Source organism: Centropristis striata, chromosome 23 (genome assembly GCF_030273125.1).
Source record: "Centropristis striata isolate RG_2023a ecotype Rhode Island chromosome 23, C.striata_1.0, whole genome shotgun sequence".
Classification (NCBI taxonomy): Eukaryota; Metazoa; Chordata; class Actinopteri; order Perciformes; family Serranidae; genus Centropristis; species Centropristis striata.
Window position 1 is genome coordinate 14,942,841 of NC_081539.1, and position 21,693 is coordinate 14,964,533.

Consider the following 21,693-nt stretch of genomic DNA (forward strand, 5'->3'; position numbering starts at 1 on the left):
TTAGATGCTAAATTCTGTGATCTTTACTCTTACACACCACTGCTGACAAAACACTGACTGTTCTTGCCCTGTGGCAGAAGTTTGTTTACATTGTGCGCCTGCTGGCTCAGCTGTCAATCAAAGGCTTACACCAGCCCGCCCACTCAGGTGCTTGAAGGCGAATGTTTCTGATGTCTCTCCAAATACCCATTTTCTTTATTTTGAGTAATAAATGCTAACAATAGATTTGTCAAATCACATTTATGTGATTTTGGCTGGAAATACATCTGTGATTTGAGTTCGACTTTAAGAGTTTTTCTCCTTTTGGCAGTTTTTTTTTGTTCAAATGATGCAGTTGTCAAACAGAATTGGCATTGATTCAGTGTAATGTACCCCACAGAGGCACTGTTTAATCTGTATTCCATGTGTGTATGGCTTCAACTCACCAAAAAGTAAGAACAAATCCTCATCAAATATTGTTTTTGATCATACGTGAAAAGCCACAGCAGGGGGGAGGTACCTCAGTATGGCTGCAGTCACGATACCTCGGCTTGCTTCTGCACAGTGGGATTATTCTTTGCATGTCAAAGTGCCTGGATGCTCTCTTCTACACGACTCTTGTCACTGGAGATGCATATAAGCATATATAGCTGTTCAAGTTCAGTGGCCCGCAGAACAGATGTACTTCCTGTGTTGACAGACACGCGAGCCGTCTCTCTGAAGCCACTGTGTGTTTGTTTAGCGTGATGAAACCCAGTCAGACCCTCTCTGGCTAACCATGCTGAAAGTTTGTCACGTTCAAGAGTCATTTTGTTTGTTATATGATGATGCTTTTACAATATCAAGGTTTTTTTGAGAGCTCTGAGATATACACAAACACAAATAGATACTGCGCTGACAGAATACAACCATGCATGCACATGCTCAAAAACACACACACTTGATGATGTCATTTGTATAATCTGATGGAATCTGGGCCAGTGTTGACGAAGAGGCAGCCGGCGGGATGAGCAGTCACTGTCATAATGATTTGGTGTGTAGGAGGGGAGCTATGGGGAAAAGAGAAGTGTGTGTGTTTGTGTGTTCTTGTGTAGTGGGGAGGTGTGTCACCTAGCAGACGCAATTCCCTTGCTCATTTTATATGAAGGTTGCAACAAAAACAAAATGTACTGAAGCATGAGTCATTATACCTTGTGTTGTTGTAATTTATGCAGTTACTTAAATGAAAACAAAGTGGTTCTGCTCCATGTGAACCATTAAGCCATTAGTCATTTATGTTTGGCTGATTTGAACAGGTAAAAAAAAAAGGAAATGTGTCAAAAGCAAGATAAGAAAGAGGAAATCATTCTTATTTTAGAAGATATTTTAAAGCGTGAGTTTGGTAATCGCTGCTATTAACTTTGCACGTTTACACTCAGCTGTGATAAATGACAGATTCCCTTCAGGCCTAAACTCATTCAGTAATTTTGACCGCACTCACCCTTTAAACATCGACATTACTTTTGGAGTCTCTCATGTTCCCAAATGCCAGGCAGTTTTAAAGCATCATCACTCTCCAGTTTGATGAAAAACATGTTGCTTTTGGTCGCGAGCCATGCAATAAATACTTGGAACGAATCCTGCTGAAATTACACCAGGCATTTAGACATCTAATTAAGCTTTTGCTCAATGCCAAACATTAATTCTGGTACTTTTATACTCACGATAGACAGAAATTTAATAAAGTAGTGAACATTTACACAGCAAATGAGAACAATGAGGTCTTTAAATGATTATCAGTTTTGTTGTTCTAATCACAATCATTGCACTCATCAAAAAATTAACCATATCTAACGTTTTGCTCAATGACCTGTGAAAACTCTGCCTGCAGCTATACAGCGAGAGTAATAGGATAGCTAACAATCAATGTGTGTCTATTGATTTATACACAGGCCCAAAACAAACTAGACCACACCGTAGTGATGCGTCAACATCCTCTGATTGCCCCAAAGCAAACGTCAATGAAAATGATTAACTGACTGCTGTGTATGAGTAAAGGTAAGAGACGGGCCAAATAGTGCTGTTGTTGCTACATCTAGTCATCTCTCAGGAAAACATTAATACTATTCTGTGACGTCTTTGAGCTCTGACGTTGTTAATGTCATTTGTGCCATTTTTTCTCATAAAAGCAGATCAGTTCTAAGACTAAGTTATTTTTCTGGATTGCCTCAGATCCTGTTGCTGATGATCTCTGTGCTCCCACCGTACACTCACACACACAGACAGCAGTCTCTTTGTATTTTTTGTCCTTCATGGCTATTCAAAGGTGGTTGAAGTTGCATCCACTCGGTGAGTAAACACTTCAGTCCTGTATTCAGCCTTTATTTAAAAGTATGAATTACTGAAGGCTATGTTTCATCTTCTGTTCTCACATACTACAAATGTGTTCTTTCTGTCTATTCCAAAATGCTCTTTTTGAATATTTCTGTACATGGGGTACCCAAAACAGTCTTGGAATTATATAAATTGGGTATGACTGGAAAGCTGAGACTGTTGGGGATTAAATGAGCCAAAGTGTCTTCACGTGCACTGCTTTTTGTCCCCATAGTAGCCATTTCCATTTAGCAACAACTGCAAACTAGGGACTCGATCAAATCACCGAAAAAATGCAATTCTTACAGAAATCACCAAAAACGTTTGATACAAAATCACAGCATGAACTTTTCTATGGTGTTCCAAGGTCTTTGCGTCTGAATCTGGTGTTTTGCAATGATTTCTGACCATTTTATCAATTATAAAGGGGTAAAAAAAAAAAAAGGTTACATTTTGCACCACATCTGTGTAACAAATGGTGTCAACCCAAAAATTGTTGCAATTTATGAGACACAAATGTTTATTACCTATTTATAGAAAAAACTTGGCACACAGTGCAGCATGGCAATTTAATCTCCAGGTTCCGAGCTTTTAGATTATATACACCTCTTCTATGTTGCATCCACTGTTGACCTGCTATCTCCCCTTAAAGGACCCCTGACCGGCCCTAAAAATAGACTGTACTGGGTCTTTAGTAAGGAGGGTGGGAGTGGTTGAGGTTAATGGTTTATGTAAGTGTTTGCACGGCTCTGTGTTTCTGTACATGCATGAATGTGTACTAAACTGGTGTTCATAGTAATCCTGTACACATATGCTTGCAGGGCTGTGTGTTTATGTGTATTTATAGTGTGAGTGAGCGTACAGGTATGTTTTGTGCCTTATTTAGATTGACGTGCCATTATGGGAGGCAATGGTAGCGGGTGGAGTGGCTCCTTTCTGTCAGTGCTGCTGGGTGCTGGCCTCTGGAACCAGATTCTCCACAGGTGATGACACTTAATGTAGATCTTGGCCGATGATGTAACCACTCCTCTGGCTGCCAACTTTAACCATCACTTGACTTACCTTGACTCTCTCACCTCTGCCAGTTCATCCGAGACAGCTGAGCATGTGCAGAGAATAGAGAGGATTTGGACATTGAGTCATGAAATTTTAAGTGCAGTCAGACACATCAGCAGTATGTGGGCACATTACAGAAAGGCCTATTTAAGTTTCAGTAATGGTCTATGTAACATCACGTGACATCATCAAATATCTTGTTTTATCCAACAAACAGTCCACAAACCAAAAATATCCAAATTATTATCCCGTCAAGACAAGAAACAGCTCTAAATGTAAACATCTAAACAGGAGGAATTTAAGATATTTTACTTTAAAAAATGACTTAATGGGTTATCAAAAATAGCTGCCATTATTTTTGATTTTGGAAGAGAAGAGAAGAACAATATGTATTTTTTGTAATTTATTTTGGGGTTTACTATCTTTTAAATAAATAGTGACAAATTTAGATGTTAAATTGCAGATTCATGAGGTCAAATTGTACACATACTACCCCATAATTTCTCATATAATACAAAGCAATAGTTAGGGACAGAGACATGGACCCTACCCTTCATGAACACTGTTACAGTTATACTGCATGTGGGTGTGCATGTTTTGTGTGCATTCAGTAAGTTTGTGTACACACAGTAAGTTTGTGTGTGCAGGTTGTGTAGTATTCCGTCTAATCCTTATTTCGTTCAGCATGTGTAATCCCTTTAAATTCCCCACTGATAGCCTGACTACCTTCTCTTCAGATTAGCTGAGGTAGAGATCAAGGACTGCTCCTCTCACTGGTACGTGGGACGTCACAGAGGGGACACATGGCTTGAGATAACCAAAAACAAAAAAAACAAAACAGTTTCATGAAAGATGCTGCTGTGGATTTGGTAGTTTATGTGATCAGCAGAAAATGTGCACTCAAAATACAATACATATGGTGATGGAATGTTTATAGTCCTTCAGTAACACGTATGATTCTAACCATAGAGGCATCTGTTTCCAATTTATGCAAGCACTTACATATAATAACTATATAATATAACACATTTGATTTATTGTCTCACAGAACTATAATTTCCTATCACAGAAATATGTGAATATCATATAGGCCTCATAAAAAAGGAACCAATCTCTTTAAGAGGCCCAAGCACCATTCGTTCTAATGAGTCATGCTTTTTTTCAGTATACCCTCTTCTTATGTAAGTGTGATTCCCACGCTGCATTAAACGTATATCCCACAGACTCTTGTGAACAATTACACACTAGGTAACAAGTTAATGGGAGATAGCATATAGTGTGTACACGCTGATTTAATGACTTAATATGTTCCTTATGGGATTGCTTCAAAGAGCAAACTAGTGTTAGCCAGATGGAGCGGTGAGTGTTCATTCTGCAGGACCGTGTTTCTGTCTCTGCACCCAAATGGATGTTTCCATTGTTTCTTTCATGTTTGCGTGAATGACATATTTTATTTATCTGGTTTAATCTCGAGATGCAACAAATGTTCAACACTGTGATAGCTTTTCTGAATTTCAAAAAGAGGAGGGGGGGTGAGCCTAATGAGACTCTGCAAGAGTGGAACATTAGAATTGCACAAGCGCATCCCATGTCTTCTGAAGTCTCTGCAGAATTATAACAACCCTGCAATATGTGAATTAAATGCGAATATGGTGCAGAGGCACAATAAAAACAAACACTGCAAACAGTTGGAAAACAACCGGATAAAAGGGATGTATTACAGGAGATGGTCTTGTTTTGTATGCAGTGTGTATTATCAAAGATGCATAGAAGAGACAGCTGCAACGTGTCTGTGATGACTTCAGCTGTTTTGATTCAATAAAAAATTCAAGTCAATCTCTAAACTAATTCACTAAGTACACTAAGTTAAGAGAGTAAAAAAGTGGATGTAGCCATGACGTTGACCTTTGGTTTGTGGGTTACTGTTTTTAAGGCATTTTTTGCTGTTTTCTTGTTTGTTTTTTTGCTACATGTTCATGTGTTGAACTGACTAGGAACCAGAAGAACCGTATTATCCAATGAAAGTGTTGGCTAGCTCACTTGGTTAGCAAGGTGCAACTAAAATTCACATCAGCCGACTCCTTAGAGTGTCTTTCAGTGCAACCAAATGCTGAACAAGTTATTTTTTACACAATGCGCCATCATAGCGACTTGTGAATTACAAGGTAGCTGCATCTTCAAGCATATCCTGCTTTTTCATCAAGTTTGCTCTAAATGTGTCCATAGGCTACAACATTTAAGATTAATTATCAAAGAAAACTTAAAACTAACGATTGAGACCATAAACTCATTAGGACAATGTTTACTGAGGTAATAAATCAAGCGAGAAGTAGAGTCATTTTTTCTCATAGACTTCTATACAATCAGATTTACAACTAGTGGAGTTGCCCCCCGTTGACAAATCTAAAGAAGGCAAGTTGAAGGTACTTCTGAATTGGCTTCACTTATCAGGCCTGGAGTTTGACACTTGAATGAAACTAAGCTGCAAACAATAACCAATATTATTCTCATAAACAGAATGTTAGCAGAAAAAAATAAACACTTTGTATCGCTGCATATGTTCTATAAGAAAGTATGGTACAGTACACAGTACAGTTGCAGCTGGGATGGCGAGTGTCCAGTGGTGCATTGGAGCAGAATAACATTAAGGTTGAAATGAGTTGAATGAAATACAAGATGTGAATAGCATGTCCTATGGAGCAGGAGCAGGAGCATTAACATGGTGCCTGAGGCCAAATGAGCTACTGTACAAGGACGTGTGCAGAATAGTGCAGAATTATGCAAATAATGTTGCATAATAGTGACAGTTTCTCACAGGGGGGAGAACAGAAACTAATGTTTTATTAATCTGCTTACCTGACAGGTGTGTGCTGTGCACTTTTAAACCTTTTGTCTCCTGGTCAGGCTTGAAGCTCATGTTTAAATATCTGCTATCAAATCATTGTTCTCCCTGTTTATCACTGAGACTATTACCAGCTACACTCCTCTCCACCTCAGCTCGCTCACTATTCACAACACTTCGCCTCCCTAATGTCTTTATAAGTCACATCATCACTACGTCCTGATTAATCTCATATCATCAAACACAGTTTAGTAAAAGACACAAACCACATTTAAAATGGAATTTACTTTCCACTATAGGAGCCAGAGATGCTGCACAACCTGCTGAATGTTAGACTTGATTATTATTGTCTTAAGGAGAAGATTAAACCAATCCATAGATATAATGGACTTAGCAGTTACTTTAAAATAATTAAACTCCCAAAGCAAGTAGGCCTGCATATGTATGTGGAAGAGGTCTGAATGAACTATTTTGTAACTTTTTGTAACTTTTTGGGGGGTTTGTGATCATTTGAGCTTCTTTTTGTACATTTTTTCTGCACAAAAAGTTCAACTGTACTCCAATTCCCTCCTCTTCTTTTCTTAGTATAATTGAGACTGAGCCCATTAAGCTCAGCTGGACACGCAATGACTCATGACTGATGACTGTCAAAACCAAATGTCATTTCAGTTTATTATTACTGTTTAAACTTATGTCCAATGGTTTTACAAGGAACCCTTGCCCTAAATGAATGTTAAGAATTGTGCTACTTTTATGACCATTAGGTGGGTTATAGGTTTTTATTGCACTGCTTTCTGTCAAGTTTAGTACCTTACTACATTTATTTGATTACAAAGTATAAAATAGGATGCAGTGCAGTCTACCAGGGGGGAAAATAAAGTGAAGTAAAATAAATAAATAAATAAATACACACAAGTAAATTAGTCAATAAAATAAGGGAATACATAGAGTTTTGCTGGCTGGGGTGGTAAAGTAATTGTTTTAGAGGTCATAGGTGAGACTGGTTATCTACAGTCTTTCTCTGCAAGATTTATACAGTAAATATTGTAAATTAATAATCATAGATTAACTTTCATTTTGTCATCTTAGTTGATTATTTGGACCATTGTTGTAAGAGGACATCAATAAACCAAAGCAATACCTGAATAAAATCATCAATAATTCCCAATTGTTCAAAAAAGAATGGATTGTAATCTATATCTTAGCCTGACAGTGTGTGAAGATATTGTTCAAGTCAGCTATTCTCTTAAGACCTGTGTGTTTTATATTTATAACACCATAAACTCTGAATGCTTGTGTCACTTTTATAGCACTGTTATTTTGTTCTTATAGCAGAAGGTTCAAGTATGTTTGAGTCGTAAAGGTTAATTCTGTGTGATGAGGGAGAGACTGTGGCACCAGGGCGTTGTCTGCTTTATGACACTGTATTCAGCCGGCCAGTGACAGGAAAGCTGTCTCAGAGTAATGTGATTACATGCAACTTGAGCCAGAGAAATTGTAGATATACTGTTGGAGCTTTAATAAAGGTAGTAATTCACCTTCCTGACTCGTGTAACTCAAAAACAAAGTGCTTACTTGCACGTTGTATTCCCTGGGTTTGAAAAACACTCACATATTATCCTCTCTCATTTGTCTTGTGCTTTTTCAATTTTGTGAAAGATTATATACAGTCTGGCTCTCTAAAAATCTGGACTACATCTCTCCTGTGAATTTCACACAATCCTCATTTTGTCTCCAACATGCTGTGTTTTTTCCCCCGGTTTTACCTAATCTGTTTGTTCCTTTGTCGGTCCTCTGAGCTGTGCAATGCATCTGTCTCTCAGCTGTAACTCATCCAAGTGGTGGTCTAGATGCTCATTCAGTCCCACTTTACTTGCTGTGGATGACATGAGGGCTGTTCTCTCCCTCTGCCCTCCTTCACTCCATGTGAGGGTTTAACGGTGTGTGTTATGATAGGTTCTGCTTGCTGCCCTGCACTGTAGATAGAGCTTAGCACACTTACCGGCTCAGTAATGGGATATCTGCTTCCTTCAGATTGGTAAATTTGCTGTTCGAACCCCGTCTATCTTGTTTCTGTCTCCTGTCAGCCACATGTGTTTTATTGTACACATGCAAAATCCTGTTAATTTATTCCAAACCTTGAGTTATATAACCTCAAAAACATTTCTAGTCAAGAAAATATCAGTGAATTATGCTCCCCAAGAGGATGTTGCCGTTATGCAAGCAGTTTTATTAATTCAAAGGATTTAGTGTTTTCCAAATAACCACTCCATCTCAATTTAAGTTTGGAGTTTAAAGGAAAAAATACAGCACAGAACACTTTGACACAGTTAAATAAGCAGCTTCTGGCAATGAGGCCCATTTGGTGGTTTGATGGTGTGTTGCTGCTGTTCTGTGGATAAACCAGCCGGGCAAAGTGGGACCTTCCGACAATTAATTTTCACTTTGCTCTTTGTGGTCTAGCAAGGCCATAAATGCATTAGCTTGAGACACACATCATGTTAAGTATGCTGAACAATAGATGATTGACAGTTCTCTCCTTCACTGGATAACATGAATCAGTCCGACATCTGACCTGACAAAGTTATTGATTTTTGACTCTTATTTCTAAACTGGAAAAACCTGTAAATCTATCGACCAAAATTATTGTGTCACTATCATTTAGCAAAAAATACAGTAGGTTAACTCAGTGAAATCATGATTCATCTTATATTAAAACACCTACTTTTATATACTGTAAAAAATAAGTGGTTTAAGCCACTATGATGTCATTGGTTTCTGGACCACCTTTTTGAAGCCTCTAGTTTGGCATCTGCTAAAGTACTAGCTTGCTAGAGCTAGCTTGGTTATCAATACAGTCGTAATTCTGTGTTTTAGTACAACTGAACGCTAAACAAGCCATTTTTTTAAACTTAAAATACACTTTAAAAGGGTCAAAGGGTTAATTAAATTTAATAAATAAAGTAATGAAGGTGTATGGCACAAAGAAATGAGTTAGATCAGGCTTTGGATACAGAGGAAATGTTCATTGGTAGGATATATTGGATTTCTTTTCATTGGATTTGTTAACAATAGGAAAGAACTAAATTATCTCTGGCCTTACCCATTAAATCTCCCAACTAAAGCTCAGCGTGAAAAATTCAGTCTGGCTGCACGATAAGCCTTACTGCTTCCAAGGAGTCTTGATTTCTTTCCAGGAAAATGTACATTTTCTGCTTCAGCCATTGCTGTTTTGTGATATCCAACATCATCATCTCTTCGTCTCAGCAGCTACCGTTAACCACACAAAATTGTTGAAAACATATTCAAAAAGAGAGTTCATATTTTTGAAAATTGTCCTATCACACACTTGTCATCTTTTTCTCACCTCTTCCTCCCTCATTGTTTGGCTCTTGCTCTGGGAAACAATCCTCCCTGAGCTTTGTGCTGAAATATAAAGCTCTCTGTTTGTCTGGAGGTGTGTATGTGGTGGAGGAGCAGTGAACATGAATATGCAATTTACATTTCTTTATGTGCAGTAGTAATCATTATAGTATAGAAAATGAGAAAGGGACAAACAGGGAGGTTGACACTGACAGATAAAAGAGAAGATGACAAAAAGGAGCTAATAAGGGTGAAGAAAAAGTATCATCAGCACCGGCACCATCATCAGCCCTCCCATTTCTTCATCCCAGCTGGATCCCATTTATCATCTCTTCAAGGTACACTAGAGCATTGAGCTATGGGGCCGATACATTGAAACACTTTATGTCTGACTCACGATCAATGTAGTCTCGAATGCCAAGAGCTCTGTCTGTTAAAAGAAAAAAAATCTCTCATAACTGCATTCTCTCATTCCTCTGGCTTGTGTCCAGGGCTTTCAATCAATCCTTTCACAGCATGGAGTCAGAAAGAGATTGAATTAGGTCCTGGGCGTTGAACCACGGTTTCTTAATTGGCACAGGATTAGTTCACATTGATTTGGCCTGATTGGAGTCCCTAGCTTGTGTTTCCACTTAATCACCGAGCACACCCTCCTCCTGAACCACTATTTGCATGCACCCTTCCCCTCAGCAGACGTCAGTCATTCACAGTCCATGGCAACCTTGTGAATTTGCATGAAATCACCGGCCTGGACTGTTGCTGCTTTACTATCGCTGCGGCTGCTTCTCTCCGCCGCAGCATACACACTACACTGTGTTAATCAGATTTCTTGGTGTTATTATTACAACAGTGTCTTGGTACAGTGTAGCAAAAGGCTGACGCTCTGCCAGGTCTAGAAAATTGCCCTCTGGTTACAGAAAATGTTCTGATAGATCGCTTCTGTTATTCTGAGTGAGCAGTGGAGAGCGATGGAGTGAGAGAAGGAGCCAGGGAAAGATAGAGAGAGATTGTCTCCAGGGGAAATAAAGTGAGGACCGGAAAGAACACAGATTATGCATGAGAGAGAACAAAAGAGTGGAAGAGAGCGAAAAAGATCACAAATAAGGTTGTGGGAGCAATATGCTTGGAAAGGGAGCAGCAAGGAGAAGATAAGGGAGGCAGATATGAATGGAGAGGGAGACATAGGAGTGGGGAAGGACTGAAGCTTTGACAAGCTTTGTCTATTAACAGTACATTCTGTGCTTCCGCCTCTCAAAGCTCAGACCTTTAAGGCAAGTGTCCTCATAGAATTCAATTACAATGTATTGTATTTTTCTGTGGAAGTGATATGTGAAAGTGTGCAATGTTTTGGTGTCTATATGTTCATGTTAGTGGTCTTGAATTTTCATTCTATGAGCAAACCCATCATCTCTCAAAATATAAGCGCTGATATTATGTGTTTGAAATAGTGTGCACTTGTACATGTCGTCTAGTCACCGACATGATTGGATTTGATTATAGGCTCTCTGACAGACTACAGATGGGCATATCTAGGCGGGTAATCTCACACTGCCAGACCTGTCTCTCACAGGAGAAAGGTCTCACTGAACACACTGTCATTTTAGATAAAGAAAACAATCTGAGCTGTTTAAATTTCTTAATGCAATCAGGATTGTCATGGGGATGCCAAAAGAGCCCAAAACTGACAGCAGCTCATGGAATTGATTTATTATTGAGACGGAACTAATCACCTGCTTTGTGCTCAATTCAACCTTTTGTTCAAAGTCAAACAGATTTTTGATTTATTCTAAGAAAACAGCACTTATATCTTTGGTGTTTGTTTGTGTATGTATTTAGTACTGAGTGTGCAGGAGTGGCTGATGACTCAGCAGGTGCTGAAATAATATGAACTGCAGCTGAACGATTAAGTGCAGTCAAATCAACAACACAGTGTAATAGAATATAATTTTAATATCACAAAAGAAGAAGCAAAGCTGCTTTTCAATAACACAAAGAAGACATCTTTGAATGAGAAGAGATGTAGAAAACAACTTGTACAATGGCAGGTAAAAGCTTTGATGCTTTACTAAAAGACAGTTTACAAGACCTGACTCCCAAGGCCAAGCCTGAACTATCATCAACTCTCATTTCTGTTGTTCTTTTCTGAATTATGTATCTGTATTTGTTTCATGTGTCCTGTAAAGCGACTTTGAGTACCTTTTAAATAATGCTATATAAGGCAGATTTATTACCTTTATTACCTTGCTTAAAAGGCTTGAAGAACTGTATTATATTCTACTACGATAGAGGGTTTTCATGGTTCAATGGTTAACCAACAATATGTTATTCATATAAATTGATTAATTAATATCATAACACCTAGGCTTGGCCTGGCTAAAAGAGCAGTTTATGTTTTCACTGTATGTTGTGTTGGTCTTAATATGGAATTATGCCATGCTCATAATTGATAAGGTACTTAAATAATTTTAAAATAAATATATACTGAATTGTAATTGCAGTATTGGTAAAAAAAAAAAAAAAGATAATTATTTTCCTATATTTTTCAACTGTAATATGAACAATAAGTGGGATTGTGGAAATCTGTGCAAACATTAAAATTCCTTTATAACTAGCTGTGACTTTTTGAGTGGAAGCCAGTAAGCCTAGAGGTTTTCAAACTTGATAGCACAATGGGTTCTCCCAAATGTATAGTGTTGTAAATCACTAATGTTTCATACAGCGCTGTGTGGGCCTGTTGAAAAAGGGAAAAAAACTGTTTTGTCTGAAAGTTTGAAGGCTACAGGGCTCTGGTGTGCACCAGTTGGTAGGTCAAAAAATGGAAAACTGTGCACAAAAGCTAATGTATCTATATACTGTATATACTTAGTATTTCCTCAGGCAAAAGGTTTGGGGAATACACATTGTTCAATTTCCATTGTTATCATGTAGCTTGTTGGCTCAATAAGCTGTATGTCATAGTTGGTTAACACTAAAAATGTTAACAGATACCCTGAGGCTGAGTGAAAGGAAGCAGAATGCAGTAGTCAGCCAGTAGGAGGTGTTATCTGAGTCCTCAACATCCATTGAGTCAGTCTGTTTGATAAAAAACGGTATAGGGTGAATATTCTCATTCTTAATATCATTCTGTAAATATCAAATTGGTATTCATTTCACTTTTAGACTCGGTAACATTCGCGCAGCCTGACATAATGTGCCATATGTCTGCTTTACTCTTCCACTACATTCACACCACAGGCCTTCAAGCTCTGTGCCAAATTTGCTGCTCATATCTGATTGTTTTGGCTACTGTTCATATGTATTCTAGGATATAACCCATATCCTGTTCTAATAGAAACTGACAATGATGTCCAAAAGACAAATGTGCAAAGAAAGACAATGACAGAAGGTATCACATCTCTTTTTTATACCTTCAGTATGCTTCTCCTGCTCTCTGCAAAGGTTAGCAGACTTGCTAAGGCTGAAGTGAGTCCAATATGGGGCTTAGTTCTTCCAGCATCAGCAAAAAATCCTACATGCTATGTTGCTTCTATTGTTGTCCAGAGATGAGAATTTATTGGCAGTGATCAGCTGCAAGAGGAGGGTGTGGAGCTGAGTGGTAGTTGGAAGCCCCAACATCCACCACTTAATTTGACAGCATAGGTCAAATCAAGTGTATTTACAGTATATAGCCCCAAATCACAGGTCTGAGGGGTTTACAATCTATATAACATATGTCACCCTCTAATCTTAGACCCTTGACATGGTTAAAGAATACCTCTGATGCAGCATCAACAGCATTATTTTCATGCAAGTTAGATCAGGAAAGTCTTTAGAAAATAGATGACACTTTCTGCACATTTACTGGACAAAAAGCGGATAAGTCACACATGGCAAAAAAAAAAAGTATACAAGCTTTATTCAATTAGGAAGTGACATTAGGATTAAAAGCTCTTTTGGAAGTCACACCTAGTCAAGACAGGGTCACAGCATCAAGCACAATAATAGGACATCAAGATCAGACCACAACCGCAACAAAAAATGAACCCATTACATTTTGGAACTGATCCTAATCACAAGGCGGATACACAAATTATTTTTCACTTTCATTAACATTGCGAGATAGGGCACTTGTGCTGCATTCATGGGGTGCTGGAAAAATGAGTTCCTGATCATATTTCATGGCTCAGTTGGTGTTGTTGCACAAATACTGGAAATGGCTTTCTACGTTTAAACGATCTGAGCAATGATCCATGTTGTTTCCTCTTTTACGGCTTAGAGGTTGGGCTAACGTACCCCACTTGGAAAAAGGGTCCACCCAAGAGGCATATGAATGCCTTATTGCCTTAAGTTTAAAATAATTTAAAGATATAACATGTTTGAGTTTGGCCTGATCCCGTAGTAGAACAGGCTTTTTTGCCCACATCTGCTTTGACAAAAGGCAAAAATAAAAACTTCCGGCTTATGAAAGTAGGAAATAAATGACAAAAAAAAAGTGCAGTCAAATCTCCTTTTGTAGTGATCCTGTGCCTCTCCACATGCACGCATACTAACACACAAACACCTGCTTTTTAATAAATGACTACCTGTCATCACTGTGTGGTTCTCACATTACAGCACTGTGAATTCATTAAGTGTGCCCTTTGGAAGTCTAACCAGCCAGGTGGGGTGCCGTCAACCCCCCCTGCCTCTGAATCACACCGTGCATTTCAATTGCAAATACTATACACATCTCAGTGCCCTTGTAAAAAACCCCAAGACACACACACAACTACACATTCACAAGCAAACCAATAAGTACAGACACAACTTTAATTTCTTCCAGCAGTGCAGAAAGTTTAACCTTCCTCTCTCTGTGTAGTGTTAAAACAGATTTCTCTGTCCAACCCTCAAGCGTGGAGATAGATTTTTATACTTTTTATCTCCTTCTTGAAATTCTCTCTGGGTAGCTCTTGGCCTCTTTCATCCTCTTTAGCAGTTTCTTGCAAGTTTTTTTTGTGCAGCAGAAAAAAAGGTTGTATCCTGGTCAGTTTAATCACCCACACTTTATTCAAAATCTGGAATTATTTTAATCACACAGAGATTTGGGTGTATTTTGAATCGGATTAGTGTATGTTTTTCTGCAGATAGATGAGATTCTACAAGTTCTCGTCTGACTCTGTGCATTCCTCCATCCATCATGTATCACACTGGTGTGGCCATCACATATTTGAGGGATGCTACTGTATGTTTATAGCTGACAGGGTTTGCAGTGATGGGATAAGGACTAATAGAAAAAGTCGGGTCAGAGTGGGCCACTGCTTGGATTTATGGTTGCCAGTGCAATGTCAGTCCAAAGTGACCTGAGACGGTCTTACTGAGTCATCACTAGTTTATGTGTAGGTGTGTATGTAGAGGGGAGAGGGGAGGGGTTAGAGGCTCTTGTGGACTGGCAGAGCTAAATCCAAATCCTCCTCTTTTCCGTCAATAATTCTGTGCTTTTTCACAGCCCCTCTTATCCTCTTTCTGATGTGACTCACCTCTATTTATCACCACAGTGCCCGCATGCCTCAAACAATCAAACAAAAGTATGCTAAGGGTCCGATTGTGTCTGTGTGTGTGTGTGCATGTGCATGAGTGTGACATTCAATCTGATCTTGATCTTCTAGATAAAGGTCCTTGCCTTTGTGTGTGTGTTTTGTGTGTTTTTGAGCTGTCTACTGGCAGATAAGGAATCACACAACTTCTAACTTGATGTTATGAGTTCTTGCTCCCCAAAATGCCCTTTTCCCAAATAAGCATCAGGTCCACAGCTGACTGGTGTGAAGTCATGCAGCTGTGAAAATGTAATAAAGCATAGAGATAATCACTGCTTAAGTGTGAATAATGGCTCTGTATAATGGATCCGTGCTACACCAGTGTAGAGATTATGCATCGTGCTGGCCAGGCAGGCGAGCCCGCTGGAGCTGCTGCTGACTCAGTGCAAGCATAGCTGGAGCTTGGGGGGTTAATACAGCAGGGCCACGGGCTGATCCACAGCCCATCCTCATCTGCCAAAACTTCAAAGGATGCCCTGACAGAGTCTAAATCGCCATCTCCTCCAGTCGAGGCTCTGCAGAACACTTCCCCTCCCCCTCAGTGCACAGGTCAAACTCTGCCTCATCTTTTATGTATCGCTTACCCCATTGATTGCGCTCTAAGAGATTCATGAATACAGAAGGACCTATTTCCGTATCACACTCCAGCATATGGAGGGTTTTTTTTACAAGAGAGGAAATATTTCTCTCATGTAGCTCTCATTTTATTTCTCTCTCATTCTTTTCTCTGTGTTTCTGTTTCTGTTCCCTGTCGTTTTTCATCCCTGTCTCATACCTATCTCTCACTGCATATCGCTCTCCCAACTTTCACTTATTTTGCATGGAAGGTCACAGTCATTTCCCCTTTTGACAGACCTCCTTTTTTCCTTTTTTTGGGGATTTATTGTTTACTCATGAATTATTCAGATTGCAGATAGTGAATGGAGTGAATTTGAGAGCTGTAGTTGACTTGCAGGAAGCTCACTGGATATGGATACTCCTAAGTCAGATCTGGACACACGCACTGTTACGCCATAATCAAGACCATTTCTAATAATGATTTGAATTGAATAGACTCAAAAAATTATAATACAGGTTTAATCTCATTCTTGCATTTACCTGTTGATTTAAAAGTATCTAGTAAATGGCTACTAGGTCTGTTTTGCATATGCGGCTTACTTTTCTTTAAGCAGTGAAGGCTGTATTAGCATGCCAGCGACGTGTCTCATGTATTCATTTATGTTCATCCCTTGGTTGTTTGCTCATTCATGAATACATATGTTGATTCATTTTTTAACAGCCCCCCACCCCCTTTCCTCTCTTTGTGTTTCTGTACATGTGTTTAAGTGATGTGAGTGCTATGCACCCCAGCAGAGTGTGAAATTGAAATTCTTCCCTGCAGAGGTGATATGATTGACAGAGAAAAGAGGACACATGAGATGTGAAATCTCATCTTTTATTGAAGTTGTTGTCATTTTTTACTTGAAACTACGAAGCGGTTCATTTAAGGACAGTTTTACCACACTTGATGATGTACATTTTTGCATACTATCACACATCAGTATAAATAACAATAATAAATATCTGCTGTCTGTTTTAAAATATTAAATTTGCCTGGTAAATATGCCTCAGAATGTGGGTGACAATGGAATCATAATGTTCTATCTGAAATCTGTTTTTCAAAAATTGTGGTTCACAGTTTTCACATCCTACAAAGTAATAGTCTCTTTCATTCTTAAAAGTTAAATATAAAATGTCCAAATCCCAGCACATTTGTTAAACGGGGTTTTCAAGGCCAGATGAGTTGCAGACAGAATCTTCTAATTTGAAGACTTATTTATCACCAGCTCTCAGTTCGCCTTAGATCACTGAAACCTTCAATAATATAACACCTGGAAACCTGATTTTTTTTTTTTCTCAGATTCCTACTACCGATTAAAAGCCTTAGCCATCATCTCTGAAATGGTCACACTAACTATGAGTTATTAATACTGACACTGCTTCTTGCTAAGAAGCTTAAGTATGAGTGGTGTACTTATAGGCAAGCTGGCTGTCCAGCATGGTAGCAAGCAGTGAAGATGAGTTAAAAAAAGATAATGACTATTGATCATTGAGTTGCCGTCTTTCAATAGGTCATAGACCGAGCGCAAAGTGGCACACAGTGTTGCGCAACTGTCATTGCTAGTTTCCGACTGATGCAGTTGTCATTTTCACTGTAAGTAGCAAATGACTTTGTGTCCATCTGTGTGTCCATGGGTATGCTGGTCTTAAAATGAGGTGCATTGTTGGTGCATTGTGATCTTGAGGGTAGAAAGTAATTGTACCACTGACCAACAAAAATCTGATCTAAAGTCAATAGCGCAGTATTATCCTGTTAGTTAAAGGGCACATTATTCGGATCGTAAGATGCGCTGAATGTGCAGGTTCACCATGTGCGTACACTCTGTGCTCCCCTTCCTCAGTTAAATAGGTTATCAGTGCATTTGCATATATGCAATCATGGAGTTGTGTATGGGACAGAGGATAGGTAAATGGTAGAGGCAGAAATGTGCCAAATTCACCATTTATGCACATGCCCACCTGGCTTTTTAAGGGACCGGAGGATGACACTCTGATTGGTTTCATTTGCCTCTGTGCCCATACAGGTACTTTTGTAGTGGCTATAAACGGAGTTCAAATGTGACAACAGGCCGATGCGTCAAGCAGTATGGCCAACTTAGCAACTTTGTCGCAATATTTAGCGACTATTCAGACCCCTCTAGCGACTTTATCAAAAAGGGACCAGCGACAAATCTAGCGACTTTTTCTGGTGTTATTGGAGACTTTTGGAGACTTTTTCCTATTCTTGTTAACGAGCAGCAGACGCCATCCCAAAGCACTCACAAGCGGCCCAGTCTTCCCACAGCAGTCTCTCCCAGCTGCAATTAGAGCAGTTAACACCTCAGTGTCTAGTTTGTACCAGTCTGCAAATGATTCACGCATGCGCGAAATTGCCGCCTCAACCGTATCCAATCAGCATTGACTAGTTAGTAGTGGCTCAGTAGCCGCTCAGAAAAGTACCTTACCGAGGCAGGTACTTTCTGAGCCACTAACTGTGCTACTAACCATTGAAGTTGGGCGGATCTTGGGCGGATCCTCTCTCCCAAGCCACACCCATAGTGACTCACCAGAAGGAAAAGTACCTAATGGAAATGCGTCTTATATGTCTGAGATCATAAATGATAGTTTTGTGTTTTGTGGCAATTATGCACTAACTTTGCATGAACATTTAAATTGCCAGACTTTGTACCACTGCATCCTTGTCATGTGAAAAGGATGTGAAGCCCCCCTGGAGTATCAGTGCCCACCCTCTGACCTGTGTCCGTGTGTGTGTGTGTGTGAGTGTGTGCAACCTGTCCAAACCAAGTCCCACCTGGCGAGTGTCGGGCAGACCACCATCTGTTCCGTGCCCCCACATTGAACTACCTGCCACCTCCTCTGCATCACCTTCATGGGATATCAGGAAATGGATGCTTTCTAGAGAACTAATTTGCGGATTGTTAGTTTATTCTCAAAAGCAATAACGAATCTGGTTTGATAGGTTATTACAAGGGATAATTATATAAGACGTCTCAGAGCTGGATGTTTCTTACATAAGCCTTTTTCATGTGAGAAAAAAATCTGCAACAACATGACAGTCTATTGCCGTGTGCTTTAAGAAATGGGAGCAGAGTGCTGGTGATCTGCTTTATTGTACAGCAGAGTGAGTCATTGCCCTGAGACAAAGACTAGTTTCACCCTCCCTCAATACACCTCAAGGACTTAACACACCAGATTTAAAGACGCTCAAATAGGCTTAAAATGAATTTCCTCTTCTTATCTTTTCTTTTTTTCTTGCCAGCACTGAATTCTGCATGTCCCCTCCCTCCTTTCATGCTGTTTCCCTGAGATGTTGCTTCCCAAAAGACACGATTTAGGATCAAAACCAACATGTTTGTGCTGTGATTTTACAGTCAAACAAAACTGGGCTTAGCTGATTATGCACACAGCCATTTTTAATGTCTTTTAATCCACCCTCTCTGGTCAATGGAGATCAAAGTTTTCAATTTTCTTCTGGGGTCTACTTAAAAGCAGAAACTGTTCGTATGTTTCTTTTTATTTTTTCTTCCTAAGAAGAATTCTGCTGTCCGCCATCCCACAGCAATTCGTCAGTAATTGCACCACTGATGTGAGTCTGGAAAAAGCGCAGGGAGCAACAGCACAGCACAGCATGAGCACATGGCACATGGACCAGCACATTAGCCACCAGGGCGCCACAGGCGTGTTTCGATATGTTGCGATGAATTCTCAACCAAGGACTCTGTCTTTATTCACTTTAAGGTGGAGAAATGTCCACGAAAGGAGCACGAAGAGCCTGGAATTAAGCACAGGAGAGAAAAGATGCCAAAGATGAGACAGTAAAGAAGGTGAGTTACACTTCTCTGCATGCTTGTTCTCCACGGGATCATTAGACTGCACAGTGCTGCTATAAGTTGCTTTGCACAGGTCAGTGAGTGCTTACAGTGAGTGCTTATATATATATATATATATATATATATATATATATAGTGGGTTTCTCTCACTGAGGCGAAGCAGTACATAAAGAAACACCTTGACATATATAATATCAACTCTGAATGCCATAAATTTTCACACCTGCACACTCACAATTAACCTTTGATCCTTTGAATGCAGCCTCCCGTGCACCAGCTCTAACATTTTAGTGCACCATTATACAAATGCATCAGTCAGGCTTGACAGCCGACCATCGACGGCAGCAGAAATGAGAGAGAAAGAGACACAAATGCTAAGCAGAGAGCGACAGAGGGGCAAACAGCTGAAAAAAAAAAACAGGGATGACAGAAAGATGTGGAGATGAGACGAGCAGACGAAATGAAAAAGAAGGTTTCACAGAGGCTGTTTGGATTAAATGATTTTTCCTGTTTGTATAATAATAACTGGTGACAGAGCAGATGGCGGTGGTGAGATAAACAGTTTAAAAAGTGTGCAAAAGTGCTTAATAGCGAGTAAAAGTGCTGAACATGTTTACTGTGCCAGGCATAAGTCAAAGCACTCTAGCAATGCTGTGCAGACGGCAAACAGACGGGGAGGGCAGAGGATTTAGAGTCATTTTTGTCATAGGACACAAATAAAAACATTATTACTTACATTGTAATCTGACATTAGAGTCACAGTTTAACTGCATTCACTTGCTGATGGATGATATATAATACACAAGTGGACTTTCCTCTTCCATTCCTTCCATTTTTAACTCAAAGATCAAAGACACATTTGACGTAGCAACCTGGATTGGGATACAAAGTCATCTGTTGAGAAATGGATCCTTAAGGATTCTGGAAATATCTTTACAGCAGCTGTTAAACACCATTCTAAGCTTTTCAAAGATTGTTGGGTATTACATTTTTTAGTGGAAAATCTGATCTGTGACTCAAATTAAATGGTAACACAAAGGTCACAGACAAGGGCGGAGGTCTGACCGAGCTCTCTGCCATGTTTTGTCAACCAACACTATCATTCAACAGAGTACTTCCTTTGTGAATCTCTTACACAGCTTATACATGTCAAACATACAGCAAAAAAAACATTTAAAATGCTCTGATCTAATGTAAGCTGCCAAGAAAAGGTGTGATCTTATTGTCATTTGTCAGGTTTACATTTTAAGATATTTGTGTTCGTCAGACATCTCAAAAAGTAAGTCTGTTGCTGCATTATTTAACTTAAGATGATTGTGATTGGTTTAACGAATAACAAACAAGCTAGAGTTTTTTTTCTTCCCCTTATTGAAGAATGAGAAAAGGGGAAGCCGGACCATTCTCCAGCGCTGACACAGCACTATGGAAATAGGGCTGGCCATGTGAGACTACTTGACAATAGACTGATTAGTGAGCAGCAGAGGTGGAGGAAGCTTTTAGATCCTTTTCTTAAGTAGAAGTACTAATACCACACTATAAAAACACTCCATTGAAAATGTTACCTAAGTAAAATGATATAAGTAAAATCAGAAAATTGTAGTTAAAGTATTATAAATGCAACAAGTAACCAATGCAGATAAATCTAAAAACTATTAAAATAATACAATTATTAAAACTATTAAAAATTATTATTATTATTATTATTATTATTATTATAATTATATTATAATTATTAATTATTATTATTATTATTATTATTATTATTGTTATTAATAACTTTATATTGTGAATCTGGAACCATGAAATGTTTTTTTTGCATGAAAATGATTTAAACCATCAAAAGTTGCAAATTAATTTTCTACTAATAGACAAATTGAATAATGGACTAATCTCAGCTGTAGGCCTACTTGTATAAACGTTTACGGGAGTTTGATATATAATTAAACATAATATTTAATACACTCTTAATATGTTTTTAATACAAAATCTTAATTTAGAAAGTAACTAAATCAATCAGATAAATGTAGTGAAGTAAATATATTTCCCTCTGAGATGTAGTGGAGTAGAAAAAGAGAGGGGCACGAAAAGAAAAGACTCAAGCAAAGTGTTAGTATCTCAA

At 38.9% G+C, this 21,693-nt stretch overlaps 1 protein-coding gene across 1 annotated transcript in view; it reads left to right on the forward strand.

Moving 5' to 3' along the window:
* Positions 1-21,693, forward strand: part of dlgap1b (discs, large (Drosophila) homolog-associated protein 1b) — a 103,204-nt gene that overhangs the window by 17,070 nt on the left and 64,441 nt on the right. Inside the window, exon 4 of the mRNA XM_059326792.1 lies at positions 19,483-19,568. The gene's annotated coding sequence lies outside the window, so the exon portion shown is untranslated. The remainder of the gene's footprint in view (positions 1-19,482; positions 19,569-21,693) is intronic.